The sequence below is a fragment of the Entelurus aequoreus genome, linkage group LG11, assembly GCF_033978785.1.
Source record: "Entelurus aequoreus isolate RoL-2023_Sb linkage group LG11, RoL_Eaeq_v1.1, whole genome shotgun sequence".
In the NCBI taxonomy this organism is placed as follows: Eukaryota; Metazoa; Chordata; class Actinopteri; order Syngnathiformes; family Syngnathidae; genus Entelurus; species Entelurus aequoreus.
The window spans coordinates 62,396,034-62,412,042 of record NC_084741.1 but is presented as its reverse complement, the minus strand read 5'-3'; the positions used below and the strand labels follow the sequence as shown (position 1 = coordinate 62,412,042).

General features: G+C 39.2%; 1 protein-coding gene across 1 annotated transcript in view; it reads left to right on the top strand.

Moving 5' to 3' along the window:
- Positions 1–1,669: 1,669 nt before the first annotated feature.
- Positions 1,670–16,009, top strand: part of LOC133660329 (14-3-3-like protein) — a 56,263-nt gene continuing 41,923 nt past the window's right edge. The window contains exon 1 of the mRNA XM_062063735.1: positions 1,670–1,788. The gene's annotated coding sequence lies outside the window, so the exon portion shown is untranslated. The remainder of the gene's footprint in view (positions 1,789–16,009) is intronic.

Here is a 16,009-nt window from a genome sequence, read left to right as displayed (position 1 = left end):
ACATTGATCCACTATGGGTTTTTTGTAACCTTCATGATGAAAATATTTGCCTTTTTTCCCTCAAGATAGTCGTGGCTGCTGGTTGCAGTAGCCCTCCTTTGTGTGTTCTTTTGCCTTTTGGTTTGGGTCCTTTCGGAACTCCGCAACAAAGAGTGGCACTTTCATTACTTTTGGCCATGGCCCCGTTTTGCACCGGAGACCAGCTGCTGGAGAGACCGGAGGAGATGCGGAGAAAGAGGCGGGGCTGTGGAGCTAGCGTTGAGCGTCGGGACGGACGAGCTTCACTGAGCTAAATGAGCATGTAACGGACACTTCGGCCTCCCTTGACAGATTCTTGCTCATCCGCGCGGAGCGGACATTGGCCAAGGGCTACTGGGCAGCCTACGACGGAGTTGGCTCTCTTGGTTGCTTTGTTGGGTCTGTGGCCATGTGGCGCACCACCCCAGCAGACAATGGCGTGGAGTACTGCAGAGGCCACCGCGGTGTACGTGGGTGTTAAAAAAATGTTGTTGTAGTTTTTTGGTGTATGCATGGTGCAATCGTATGTGCGCAATATGTAATATTTATCGCAATTATGGGGTTTTTTCTTTGTTTTAAATTTTTGTAGCTGTATGTAGAAATGGGGCCTCTGAAGTGTCAGCTTGTTGAATCAACTCTGTGCTCTTTTAAGAACTTTGATGTCCTTTTCTTTAATGTTACTCCCTTGTTTTCAGACTTTTTTTTTTTTGATGTAATCAGTCCAACAAAATAATACCATAATACAATTCCAATTCCAAAACCAAACCTGGCCCAGCAACATTCAGAATAGCAATCCACAGAGCAATTGAGAGGACACACAAACATGACACAAAACAATCCAAAAGTAGTCAAACAAAAATTAATATCAACAACTGAATCAATATTAATAACAATTCCACCATAGCAGTGATTAGAAATCCCTCATTTACATTATCATCACAGCCATTTATAAAAAATGAAATAAAAACATTTAAAAAATGAACAATAGTGTCACAGTGGCTTACACTTGCATCACATCTCATAAGCTTGACAACACATTGTGTCCAATATTTTCCACAGAGATAAAATAAGTCATATTTTAGGTTCATTTCATTGTTAAAACAAATTTAACTATTAAGTGTTTTATGGACTTAATGATCTGCACTGCAACCACATAATGTTCCTATTCTGGGATGAATAAAGTCCATCCTATCTTTTGAACACCTCTTATGGTTTTAAACGGAATCACTTTTTTAATAAAATAGCAACGATTCAAGTAGGTGGAGGACAAATGTTTTATTTGAATATGATAGTGAGACCGGTCATAATGTTAAATATATTCCAAACTTATTAATTATTACCCACACAAAATATTATATCCACAAATGGTCAAAGTGAAAACCTCGAATAAAGATATACATTATTGAAATTGTATTTATTTTCCTCTTTCAAATAATGTATGAATTATATATTGTGCCCTTGTTTATTATTTTGTATGTTTGTGCTAAGTTTATATGTGATGTTTATTGCAGCCAACTTGTTTTTGTATATTTACTTCTGTTTCCAAATGACATTGGTTGGAAGTTTGTACCTTATTAAGTACACTTAATAAAGAAACCACGAAGACCGTTCTTCACAGGGAGTTACAAATCAGGCTTTATGGTAGAACGTGGATGGATGGGTCAATTTAGGCGAAGCGTCCTTTTTTCTGGTGGGAATTATTTCGGTGTAACACCAAACAATGGACGAGCAAAAAAATACGAAGCTTCATTGCTGCCCAACAAAACAAAGGTAGGAGAACTGCTTTGTCTTCATTTCCACTTTGAGGCCCTTTAGCTAAAAGTTAGGGGAGTTTTGTGGCGGGAATGTTATATTGTTATCGATTTACTAATGACATATTCTGGTTTTGGAGTGTTTACTTCCTTTGGACATTTGCCCGTTTAGTTTGGATAATCCCAACATTGGTTAGCCGCATTACGTTGATGACGGCGAGGACTCGTGAGCCAGAGGTTTGTCGCCCCCTATAGGCAAATTTCAAAATTCAGCTCTCCAATTACTCGATAATCATGTCCATCCTACAAAACACTACATACTGAAACAACTTTAATTAAGCATGTAATCACCAACAAGAGAAGAATATAAAATGTGTTTAAGTTTCAAGCTCCATGCTTTCCTAGGATATCATAACTCATTGTCCAGGTTGAATACCAACATATCTAATAGACTTCTAAAATGCACTCAAAAATTGATAGATATAATTTGGAAACATAAGGTTAATGCAGTGTTTTTCAACCTTGAGCCGAGGCACATTTTTTGCATTGAAAAAATCCAGAGGCACACCACCAGCAGAAATCTTTAAAAAACCAAAACTCAGTTGACAGTAAAACGTTGTTGTCACAATTGTTAGATATTAATTTAAATCATAACCAATAGGGGTGTGGGGAAAAATCGATTCGAATTGCGATTCTCACGTTGTGCGATTCAGAATCGATTTTTTATTTTTTTATTTTTTTATTTTTTTTAAATTAATCAATCCAACAAAACAATACACGGCAATACCATAACAATGCAATCCAATTCAAAACCAAACCCGACCCATCAACACTCAGAACTGCAATAAACAGAGCAATTGAGAGGAGACACAAACACATACTTGCCAACCTTGAGACCTCCGATACCGGGAGTATATATATATATATATATATATATATATATATATATATATATATATATATATATATATATATATATATATATATATATATATATATTTTAATCTTTTTTTTATTATGTATATAAATAAAAGAAATACTTGAATTTTACTGTTCATTTATTTACACATATACACACACAACACTCATCTACTCATTGTTGTACTTGTCTCTTTGACATATGTTACACCATCGGGTCTCCATTTTGCGAGGTGGCCCATAATACTGGGCTGTGAACGGTGCTGCGCTGCCGCCGCCGCCATGTGCTTCGCTCTCCGTTCATGAATGAGTATATAATTTCGGCCACCGTGTTCAATGGAGAAGTCTGTTCTACAAAATGTACAGGCAACATACACCTTCCCCTTCGAACTGTCCTGGATGAACTGAAATTCTTTTTTCCATTCGTTTTGGAACTTGCAAGCGTATTTCTTCATCTTGCTCGTCGACGGCGTCGCCATGTCTGTAACTTCCTCGTTCTTCTGCTTCGTCTCCTTGTTGTGTGCGCAGTTGTGCACTCTACTCTCTAAAAGCCGTAGATGTTATGACGTCATTGGGCAGGCAAGCTGTTTATATTGTGGGAAAGCAGACGTGAGAACAGGCTGTCCCCACTCAGGTCCGCATTGAGCTGGAGGGGGCGTGGCCTCCAGCTCCGGCTGAATTCCGGGAGTTTGTCGGGAGAAAATTTCTGCCGGGAGGTTATCGGGAGAGGCGCTGAATACCGGGAGTCTCCCGGTAAAACCGGGAGGGTTGGCAAGTATGCACAAACAAGACACAGAACAAACCAAAAGTAGTGTGGTGGATGGTCCGAATATTAAACAGCAACAAAAGTGAGTTTAGTACGAAAGGTTTATTTACCCATAATCAAAAAGTACAAAGTTGGATTGAGTTGCCCATGCAGACAGACAACCGTCCTCCGGAGGACTCGAGAATCCAGCAATCCCACATAGCCCTTGTCACTTGGCCATTTTATCTGTTTCCCCATGCATCAAGGTCCTGTTGTTTTCGACCTGTTTGTTCTGCAACATCCTTGAATCCCTTAGTCATAATAGACAATCAAAACATTTTGTAGAATGGTCAGACCGACTGTATATTCAACTTTCACCCATATATGAGCCGTCAATGGTTCAGAATATAAAAGAATGAAACGAGCAGACATTCTTGACAGACATGAATAGTTCAAAGGTCAGAAATTCCACTACTGTAGTGAAACAAAAATTAATATTATCAACAACAGTATCAATATTAGTTACAATTTCAACATAGCAGTGATTAAAAATCCCTCATTGACATTATCATTAGACATTCATAAAAAAATAAAAATAAAAGAACAATAGTGTCACAGTGGCTTACACTTGCATCGCATCTCATAAGCTTGACAACACACTGTGTCCAATATTTTCACAAAGACAAAAAAAGTCATATTTTTGGTTAATTTAATAGTTAAAACAAATTTACATTATTGCAATCAGTTGATAAAACATTGTCCTTTACAATTATAAAAGCTTTTTACAAAAATCTACTACTCTGCTTGCATGTCAGCAGACTGGGGTAGATCCTGCTGAAATCCTATGTATTGAATGAATAGAGAATCGTTTTGAATCGCGAAAAAATTGTTTTTGAATCGAGAATCGTGTTGAATTGAAAAAAAAATTGATTTTGAATCGAATCGTGACCCCAAGAATCGATATTGAATCAAATCGTGGGACACCCAAAGATTCACAGCCCTAATAACCAACCATGCATCTTGTCATCATAGCTCTTGTCTCAAAGTAGGTGTACTGTCACGACCTGTCACATCACGCCGTGACTTATTTCGAGTTGTTCGCTGTTTTCCTGTGTGTAGTGTTTTAGTTCTTGTCTTGCGCTCCTATTTTGGTGGCTTTTTCTCTTTTTTTTGTTATTTTCCTGTAGCAGTTTCATGTCTTCCTTTGAGCGATATTTCCCGCATCTACTTTGTTTTAGCAATCAAGAATATTTCACTTGTTTTTATAATTCTTTGTGGGGACATTGTTGATTGTCATGTCATGTTCGGATGTACATTGTGGACGGCGTCTTTGCTCCACAGTAAGTCTTTGCTGTCGTCCAACATTCTGTTTTTGTTTACTTAGTAGCCAGTTCAGTTATAGTTACGTTCTGCATAGCTTTCCTTAAAGGCCTACTGAAATGAAATTGTTTTATTCAAACGGGGATAGCAGATCTATTCTATGTGTCATACTTGATCATTTCGCGATATTGCCATATTTTTGCTGAAAGGATTTAGTATAGAACAACGACGATAAAGATTGCAACTTTTGGTATCTGATAAAAAAAAGGCTTGCCCCTACCGGAAGTAGCGTGACGTAGTCAGTTGAACATATACGCAAAGTTCCCTATTGTTTACAATGATGGCCGCATGAAGTGAGAGAGATTCGGACCGAGAAAGCGACAATTTCCCCATTAATTTGAGCGAGGATGAAAGATTTGTGGATGAGTAAAGTGCAAGTGAAGGACTAGTGGGGAGTGGAAGCGATTCAGATAGGGAAGATGCTGTGAGAGCCGGGGGTGACCTGATATTCAGCTGCGAATGACTACAACAGTGAATAAACACAAGACATATATATACTCTATTAGCCACAACACAACCAGGCTTATATTTAATATGCCACAAATTAATCCTGCATAAAAACACCTAAGTGTTTGTTATGCTAGCTCCTAGCTCCTATGCTAGCTCCTAGCTCCATATAAGCCGCCAATCCAATTCAAACACCTGCACAACACACACAATCACTCAGCCCAAAAGACCGTTCACCTAACCCAAGGTTCATAAAGCTTATATATTTAAAAAAAAGTTACGTACGTGACACGCACATACGGTCAAGCGATCAAATGTTTGGAAGCCAAAGCTGCATACTCACGGTAGCACGTCTGCGTCTTTGTCATCCAAATCAAAGTAATCCTGGTAAGAGTCTGTGTTGTCCCAGTTCTCTACAGGCGTCTGTGTATCGAAGTCAAAAGTCCTCCTGGTTAGAGTCTCTGTTATCCGAGTTCTTCGATCTTGACTGGTTAGAGTCTCTGTTTTCCGAGTTCTTCGATCTTGACTGCATCTTTCGGGAATGTAAACAATGAAACACGGGCTGTGTTGTGTTGCTGCTGACTTCCTTCGCAAAATACGTCCGCTTTGCACCGAGAACTTTCTTCTTTGCTTGCTCAGCTTCTTTCTCCATAATGCAATGAACATAATTGCAACAGATTCACCAACACAGATGTCCAGAATACATCCAGAATGAGATGAAAACAGCTATTTCGTATTGGCTTCAATGTGGAAGCCATACCCGTGTTCTACTGGCTACGTCACGCGCATACGTCATCCTCAGAGACGTTTCGAACCGGAAGTTTAGCGGGAAATTTAAAATTGCACTTTATAAGTTAACCTGGCCGTATTGGCATGTGTTGCAATGTTAAGATTTCATCATTGATATATAAACTATCAGACTGCGTGGTCGGTAGTAGTGGGTTTCAGTAGGCCTTTTCTTAGGGGCACTCTCCTTTTGTTTATTTTTGGTTTAAGCATTAGACTCCTTTTTACCTGCACACTGCCTACCGCTGTTTCCAACATCTACAAAGCTTTTAGCTACCTGCTGCCACCTACTGATATGGAAGAGTATTACACGGTTACTCTGCCGAGCTCTAGACAGCACCGACACTCAACAACACATCATTTGCAGACTATAATTACTGGTTTACAAAAAATATTTTTAACCCAAATAGGTGAAATTAGATAATCTCCCACGGCACACCAGACTGTATCTCACGGCACACTGTGCCGCGGCACAGTGGTTGAAAAACACTGGGTTAATGAACCCGTTGCTGCTGCTATGAATGCATATGTGTGCACTCTGAACATTTACAGTAGAAGCTCTTTCTAAAAAAGTTTATGGTGCAGACCTGGGCAAATGAAGGTCCGTTATAGCTTTTCTATATGGCCCACCGGATATTCCCAAATAATTTTCTTAGATCTTTAAGATGGAAACTGTAGCTGCCATTATGATGTGCAGTGATGTTTTCATATTACTGTAAGTCTTGAACTACACAAAGTATTTCAATGGTTGGACTATGCGCTTTTGCCTGATATATTAGTTACTAGGCCCTTTCTATCCTTGTCCACACACACACAATGGTCGTTTAAGACCTACTTCCCCCCCATTCGTCAGCCGGCGCAACGCGACCTAGTACGCGTGTGCAAGAAATGCGCACGTCATTGTCACCTCCAGTGTTGCTTTGTGTGCAAGTTCTTCAATTAAATTTAACTTATCTGAACAATATCCAGTGTTGTAGTATTTCAATTAACTGGAATCCAGTGTGCTGTGGGGCCCTATTGTAGTGAATCACACCTGAGACATCATAAATTAATCAAATCTTTAATGGACGTGTGAAAGTAAACAATGTGATAAAGAACAGGGATCTAGATATCTGGTCAGGACACTCCTCACTCTTTTGCCTTCACCTTCAATGTCCATTAGTTTTTAGTGACTTTATATACTCTGGACCTAGACGTTGAGTCCGCGACATACATGGCGGACAATAACTGATACAGTCTGCTTTGCCAATCCAAATGCATTCAATGTTTTCTGTAGTCTTCCTTCGACGGCCAGGTAATACAAAGCACACGCTACCTTTTTTTATCACATCCACGGGAGCCCGCATTCTTGTTGTCTTTCATTCGAAAAATGGATGAAGTTTTTCAGTAATTAGAATCACAGCTGACCCGGACATTCGAAAGTTCTCTTGCCGTCTGAGATGTGTAGTATCCCAAATAGCTGCAATCGCGCGTTTCCTTCACTTAAAGGCCTACTGAAATGACATTTTTTTATTTAAACGGGGATAGCAGATCCATTGTATGTGTCATACTTGATCATTTTGCGATATTGCCATATTTTTGCTAAAAGGATTTAGTAAGGGACAAGGGGCAAGGGAGAGGCCCGGCTAGCAGCCAGCAGCAGCGGCACCACCACCTCGCGGCGGCGGGATCGGCAGCTTTCTCGCGGCGGCGAGTGACTGCAGCGGGGCGGCTAGGGAGAGGCCCGGCTACCGGCCAGCAGCAGCGGCACCACCACCTCGCGGCGGCGGGACCAGCAGCTTTCTCGCGGCGGCAAGTGACGGCAGCAGGGCGGCGAGGGAGAGGCCAGGCTGGCGGCTAACGGCTAGCGGCTGGCAGCAGCGGGACCATCTCGCGGAGACGAGACCGGCAGGTGACCGCGGCGAGGCCCGGGAGAGGAGAGAGGCTGGAGCGAGGCTTGCCAGGCCGGACGGGACCCCATCGGTGGGAAGGCGAAAGTGCCTTGACGTGTCTCGGCAATTTGGGTTGTGAGTTTTAGCCAGTAAAGAAACCGAACTGAAATTAAGAAGAAAACAAGTGAATTAAGAAAATGAGTGCGAAACACAAGAAATTCGAGGAAGACTTGGAGGAGATCAGGAAATCGCTTAACTCCCTGTCGGAGGATGTAAGGACAGTGGCCAAACAGCAAGACACACTCATGGAGTTGTTGACCGAAATCAAAATGCTGAAAAACATCATCAAGGAAAAAGACAAGAAAATTGTTGACCTAGAAGCAAGAATTGACGAAATTGAACAGTACACCAGAATGGACGATTTAATTACAAGTGGACTAGAAACCAAACATCGCACATATGCAAGAGTGGCCGGGACTCGCAGCAGGGACGCTGACAAGGACGCCGAAGCCCCGGCAGACGAACTTATGACACTTGAACGGCAAGTAATTAACTTTTTTTCTAGTAAGAACATGACTCTTCAAAGTGGCAGCATTTCAGCGTGCCATACTATCCCCAGGAAGGACAGCAGAACCAACCCAGCCATTGTGATCCGGTTTGTAAATCGGAAACACAAGACGGAGTTACTACGGCAGGGAAGGAAGCTGAAGGGAACTGGGGTTTACATCAATGAACATCTTACCAAGAAGAACGCTGACATTGCAAGACAAGCACGCATCCTCAGAAAAGAAAACAAGATACAAGCAACATGGACACGGAACTGCAAAATCATGATTCGGCTAAATTGACCATATGAAGAAGCCAAAGTTGTCATGATCCGAGAGCTCCGCGACTTGGATCAATATAGATGAGACCTGCTAGACTTATGACTGACACGGCTCATCCTTGGCTGGAGACGGGGAAGGCTACGCAGCGAGAAGGTGAGACAACTGAGAATCAAAAGTTTCCAAGAGCTGAATACATGGACTATAAACTGTATGACTTTGAAAATGATGTTGACCCAGAAAACCGTCTGTTCAACTCAATCAATGCTACATGTGACTACTACACCGAGGAACAATTCAATGACAATGTTAGTTTAGATAATACATTTTCTTTAATACATTTCAACTGCAGAAGCTTATATGCAAATTTCTCAAAGATTGACGAATACCTGAAGACTCTAAATGGCAAATTCAAAATAATAGCACTTTCTGAAACATGGATCGATAAAGACAGAGGTATCGATTTCTCCATTGACGGGTACGAGTTGTATCACTGTAGTAGAAGAAACAAGAAGGGAGGAGGTGTGGCCCTGTTTGTTGACTGTGAATTGAAATGTAGACCTGTGGAATGTATGACAGTGGTAATTGATGATTTATTTGAATGTGTAACTGTAGAGGTAGAAATAGAAAAGAAGAGAAATGTTATTGTTACGTGTATATATAGGACACCTGGGTCTAAAGTAGAAGCATTTAATGATAGTTTGGAAGAATTATTGTGTAAGGTGAAGGAAAAGAAAACATTTGTCATGTGTGGCGACTATAACATAGACCTGCTAAGCTCACCCAGAAATAAATCAACAAGAGACTTCTTGGATGTGGTATATAGTAGAGGGCTTTATCCATTGATCACCAAACCCAGTAGAATAACGACAAATTGTGCAACGTTAATTGATCACATCTTTATAAATGACATAAAAAGTAATATAAAAAGTGGACTAGTAATTAATGATATAAGTGACCACTTACCTGTGTTTCTTACTTATGACTGTCCAATTGATAAAAAGAGGGAGGAAAAAACTCATAGATATGTAAGGAAAAGAACTGAAGAGGCAATAAATAGGTTTAGGAAGGACTTATTTGAAACAGACTGGAATGAGGTGTATGGGGGAGAAGCAAATGCTGCATATGAGGCTTTTCTTAATATATATTTATCATTGTATGAAAAGCATTGTCCGAATGTATGGAAACAAAGAGACAGCTACAATAAAAAGCCTTGGATTATAAAGGGACTACAGAATGCTTGTAAAAAGAAAAACAAACTTTATAGAGATTTCATAAAAGTAAGAACAAAGGATGCTGAAACGAAATATAAGGTTTACAAAAACAAATTGATAACAATAATGAGACAAGCAAAAAGAGAATATTATAATAATTTACTAGAAAAAAATAAAAACAATATCAAAGGAACTTGGAATATTCTGAACAAGGTAATAGGAAAAACATGGGCCTACAAACCCACCAAGCCATTTTATCAATGAGGATAATAAGATGATAACAAATATGAATCAAGTGGCAAACGGATTCAATTCTTTTTTTGTGAATGTTGGACCCAAATTGGCAGAGAGTATTGGAGAACATAAAGATATACAGAGTGGATGGAGAGGGGGAAGCAAAGTGCTACAGTCCATGCTTCTAGGAGATGTTAGTGAAAATGAAATTGTATCGGTGGTAACAAAACTGAAAAATAAGACATCAACAGACAGTGATGGTATAGACATGATAATTGTAAAAAAGACTATTGACTGTATCATCAAACCTCTTTGTTATATTTTTAATCTTTCTTTTCAAACAGGGACCTTTCCAAATAAAATGAAGGTAGCAAAGGTAATTCCACTCTTTAAAATGGGAGATAAACATAGATTCACTAATTACAGACCAGTGTCACTACTGTCACAATTTTCTAAAATAATTGAAAAAATATTTGTAAAAAAATTAGATAGTTTTATTGAAAAGAACATGCTGTTGAGTGAGAGCCAGTATGGATTCCGGACCAATAGATCCACTGCTTCAGCTGTAATGAATATAATTGAGGATATAGCAACAGCAACTGATAATAAGAAATACACTATAGGGGTATTTATCGATCTTAAAAAAGCATTTGATACTATAGATCATTCTATATTATTGTCCAAGTTGTATTCCTTTGGTGTGAGAGGAGTAGTTTTAGACTGGCTAAGAAGTTATTTAGATAATAGACAAGAGTTTGTGGATTTTATGGGTAATACATCTGAACAAATGAGGATTGAATGTGGAATTCCACAAGGTTCGGTTTTGGGACCAAAATTGTTTATTTTATATATTAATGATATATGTGAGGTATCAAAGTTATTGAAATGTGTATTATTTGCGGACGACACCAACTTTTATAGTTCGGGACACGACTTAAAAGCATTATCAAAAATTATTGAACAGGAAATGATTAAACTTAAGAGATGGTTTGATGCCAATAAATTATCATTAAATGTAGAAAAAACAAAGTTCATGATTTTTTGTAAGAGGAAAAGGGAGGAAACGATTAAATTGTCAATAAATGGAATTGATATTGAAAAGGTTTCTGAACTTAGATTTTTAGGAGTGATACTGGATGACGGTCTGACATGGAAATATCATATTGCACATGTACGGAAAAAGATGTCTAAGAGTATTTTTATATTAAATAAGGTAACATATGTGTTAGATTATAGGGCAATGCGCATATTGTATTGTGCACTTATATTGCCATATATCAGCTACTGTGTGGAAGTGTGGGGGAACACATATAAGAGTAACATAAAGGCATTGTATCAACTACAGAAAAGAGCTATAAGGATTATTCATAAAGTAGATTACTTAGAACACACTAACATATTATTCATTAATTCAGGTTTATTGAAATTACAGGAGCTAGTAAAGTTACAGACATTATGTGTCATGTTTAAGGCTAAAAGCAAAACATTACCAGCAAATTTACAAAAAATGTTTGTCATCACTTCTGAGAATGAAGAGCATAGAAGAAAAGGTCATTTCCAACATCAGTATTCAAGGACAACTTTAAAACAAATGTGTATATCAGTGGTGGGGGTTAAACTGTGGAATTCTCTTTATAATGAGATAAAAGATTGTAAAAATATATTCCAATTGAAAAAAATATATAAAGACAGAACAATAAAATCATATGGACAGCCATAAGTGTTTACATTTTGCTTTATATTTATTAATTTACTTGTTTTTTGCCTGGTTTTGTATTTGTTTTGTATCATCCCGTGAGGTGTATATTACTTCTTTTGTTTTTTTGTTCGGTTTGTACTTCATGAAGTTTTGCACTTGTGTTTTTTTTTTTTGTTTTGTTTTGTTTTCGTTATATTTGGATGTAATTGTTGGTTCACATATCATTAAGTAAGACTATGTATTATGTTGAAGGGGGCAGGAAAATATAAGAGTTTTCTTCATCCTGCTCCTTCTCAGGCATTGGTGTGTAACTGAATAATTGTGTTATAATTGTCTATCAAAGATGCACATCAACGAAGGAGATAAATAAAAATGAAATGAAATGAAATGAAGTATAGAACAACGACGATAAAGTTCGCAACTTTTGGTCTCTGATAAAAAAAAAGCCTTGCCCCTACCGGAAGTAGCTTGACGACACCGGAGGAACGACTGCTCATATTTTCCTATTGTTTACACCAGCAGCGAGAGAGATTCGGACCGAGAAAGCGACGATTACCCCATTAATTTGAGCGAGGATGAAAGATTCGTGGATGAGGAACGTGAAAGTGAAGGACTAGCGTGCAGTACAGAACGTATCTTTTTTCGCTCTGACCGTAACTTAGGTACAAGGGTTCATTGGATTCCACACTCTCTCCTTTTTCTATTGTGGATCACGGATTTGTATTTTAAACCACCTCAGATACTATATCCTCTTGAAAATGATAGTCGAGAACGCGAAATGGACATTCACAGTGACTTTTATCTCCACGACAATACATCGGTGAAACTGAGCTAACGTGATAGCATCGGGCTTTACTGCATATAGAAACAAAACAAATAAGTCCCTGACTGGAAGGATAGACAGAAGATCAACAATACTACCAAACTCTGGACATGTAAATAAACGGTTAATGCTTTCCAGCTTGGCGAAGCTTAATAATGCTGTTGCTAACGACGCCATTGAAGCTAACTTAGCTACGGAACCTCGACAGAGCTATGCTAAAAACATTAGCTCTGCACCTACGCCAGCTCTCATCTGCTCATCACGGCCCGTGCTCACCTGCGTTCCAGCGATCGACGTACGACGAAGGACTTCACCCGATCACCGATGCGGTTGGCGGCCCGGAGACGGAGGAAGTCAAGGTGAGGTCGTTCGGCTAGCGCGTCTGCTATCCTCAAAGTGCTCCTGGTTGTGTTGCTGTAGTCCGCCGCTAATACACCGATCGCACCTACAGCTTTCTTTTTTGCAGTCTCCATTGTTCATTAAACAAATTGCAAAAGATTCACCAACACAGATGTCCAGAATACTGTGGAATTTTGGGATGAAAACAGAGCTTTTTTGTATTGGATTCAATGGGTCCGAATACTTCCGTATCAACCGTTGACGTCACGCGCATACGTCATCATATCTAAACGTTTTCAACCGGAAGTGTGGCGGGAAATTTAAAATTGCACTTTATAAGTTAACCCGGCCGTATTGGCATGTGTTGCAATGTTAAGATTTCATCATTGATATATAAACTACCAGACTGCGTGGTCGGTAGTAGTTGGTTTCAGTAGGCCTTTAAGGTATTCATGTGTGATTTCCACAAGCGTCTGTATATGTAGAAGAATGAGAAACACAGACATGTCTAGATGACTCGCCTCCATCTTTCCAGTGGTTAGCTCCGGTTGTTATGAAGCTGGCTGTGGCGCGTTCTTTCTGACATTATTTCCTGTGTGAGTTGCGGTCTTTCTGGCGTCACTTCCACTAACCACGTTAAACCCAGATTCCGAACTAACAAAGGTCTTAACTCATTCTCTTTCTATGCCACATCAATGTGGAATGCGCTCCCAACAGGTATAAAAGAAAGGGCATCTCTATCCTCCTTCAAAACCGCAATAAAAGTTCACCTCCAGGCAGCTACAACCCTAAACTAACACCCTCCCCGGATTGCTAATAATCAAATGTAAACAATCAAATGCAGATACTTTTTCTTTTTCTTATGCCTTCTGATCTCTCTCTCTCTCTCTCTCTCTCTCTCTCTCTCTCTCTCTCTCTCTCTCTCTCTCATTCTCTCTCTATGTCCACTACTTGATGTCCATATCCCCCCCCCACCCCCCCCCCCCCCCTCCACACCCCTGATTGTAAATAATGTAAATAATTCAATGTGATTATCTTGTGTGATGACTGTATTATGATGATAGTATATATGATAGTATATATCTGTATCATGAATCAATTTAAGTGGACCCCGACTTAAACAAGTTGAAAAACTTATTCGGGTGTTACCATTTAGTGGTCAATTGTACGGAATATGTACTTCACTGTGCAACCTACTAATAAAAGTCTCAATCAAATCAAACTTCCTTTCCGAACTCAGTTTGTAAGTGATCAATGAGTCCGTACAAAGCTAAGAGCTGGAGATTCACGAAATACACGGCGCACTTACCAGTGTAAAAAATTATCCAAGGAGGGTATTGATTGACTGAAACTTGTATTAGTAGATTGCACAGTACAGTACATATTCCGTACAATTGACCACTAAATGGTAACACCCGAATAAGTTTTTCAACCTGTTTAAGTCGGAGTCCACGTTAATTAATTCATGGTAAACCTTAAACGATGGGTTAGTGTGGCTGACACGGGGCTTAGGCTAAATAATTATTCGTTTAAGGAGTTATCTGGCTTAATGTAGACAGGGCCTAAGTCACAGTAGCTCAGATGAGTGGGTGGGGGAGCGTTTCCACAGAGTGTTTCCAGAGCGGCCAGCCTGAAATGCGGGTGTCAGGGACAGACACGGAAGGAAATATTTACAACAAAGTTTTAAAGCTTTGTGATGTATCAGATTGTAGGTGGGGGTTTTTACCCTTGGAGTTCATATTTCGCTGTGTTTGTTGCATTTTTGTTACATTTCGCTTGATTGTAAAATATGTCGATCGAGATGTTGTCAATATTCAGTGTTTTATCGTTTATAGTTAATATTGTAAATCCCACATTCTTTATTTGTACATGATGTACATTCTGGGTGTCTCATTCAGTAAAAAAAAATTAAAATTCCGTTCCGTTTTTTAAGGCGGTCTGTCATAACGTTTTTAGCATTCAATCAGACATTATTGTGAGGTTTTGTATTAGTGTTCCTAAAAACCAGATATACCGGCCCCCAGACACATTTTTTTCTCCAAATTTGGCCCCCCGAGTCAAAATGGTTGCCTAGGCCTGCTGTAAAGTGTGTCCTGGCGCAAAGAAACACAACAATGGATTGATTCTGCAGAAAAGAGCTGATCTCCCATCACACAGTTAGTGTATCCTGAGAGTAATGGTTGTTGCCTGGCAACAACGCTGCCATTCCAAAACAAAACCAAAACACTTTTTTTTTGTTTTCAGTCCCTGTTTTCATGACGCACGCCAAACAGTTTATTGTTTCTGGTAGAGATTAAATTTACGGCTCTTTGAAGGGAGCCATAGGAGCCGTTCCTTTTAAAGAGCCGTTCAAAAGACTGACTTGTTATTATAGTTCTGTTTTTTTAAAGTCAATGAGACAATCACTGTTGGCAGTTACTAGATAAGATCTAAGTCTGAATGGTTTAAACGTACACCAATATTACCTTATTGCGAAGCTACATAGCTTAACTGCATTTCCCAGTAGCTTGGCGTAGCTTTACTACTTTTTAAACGAATAGTGATTCCTGTAGCTTAGCTGTTTTTGACCCATGTCGCAAAGCGGCTTACATCAGGGGTTCTTAACCTTTTTTTTACCTCGGGGCCCAACTTTTTCACTGCAGAGGGGCCTAGGGTCATTAAAGTATTAACACTGAATTAATAATCTTACTCTTGTTTTTTAATTATTTGAAATCATGTGCTAATGACAAATAGTATTTTTTGTTTAACACATAAATCTTAGGCTTAGGTCAGGCTGTTTATAAAAAAAAAATGTAATGATCAAATATAGTGCATAAGAAGGGACTGATGAAAAATGTATTTACATACCATTATATTGTGCTAAAATCCATCCATCCATGTTCTAAAGTTAAAGTTAAAGTAACAATGATTGTCACACACACACTAGGTGTGGTGAAATTTGTCCTCTGCATTTGACCCAT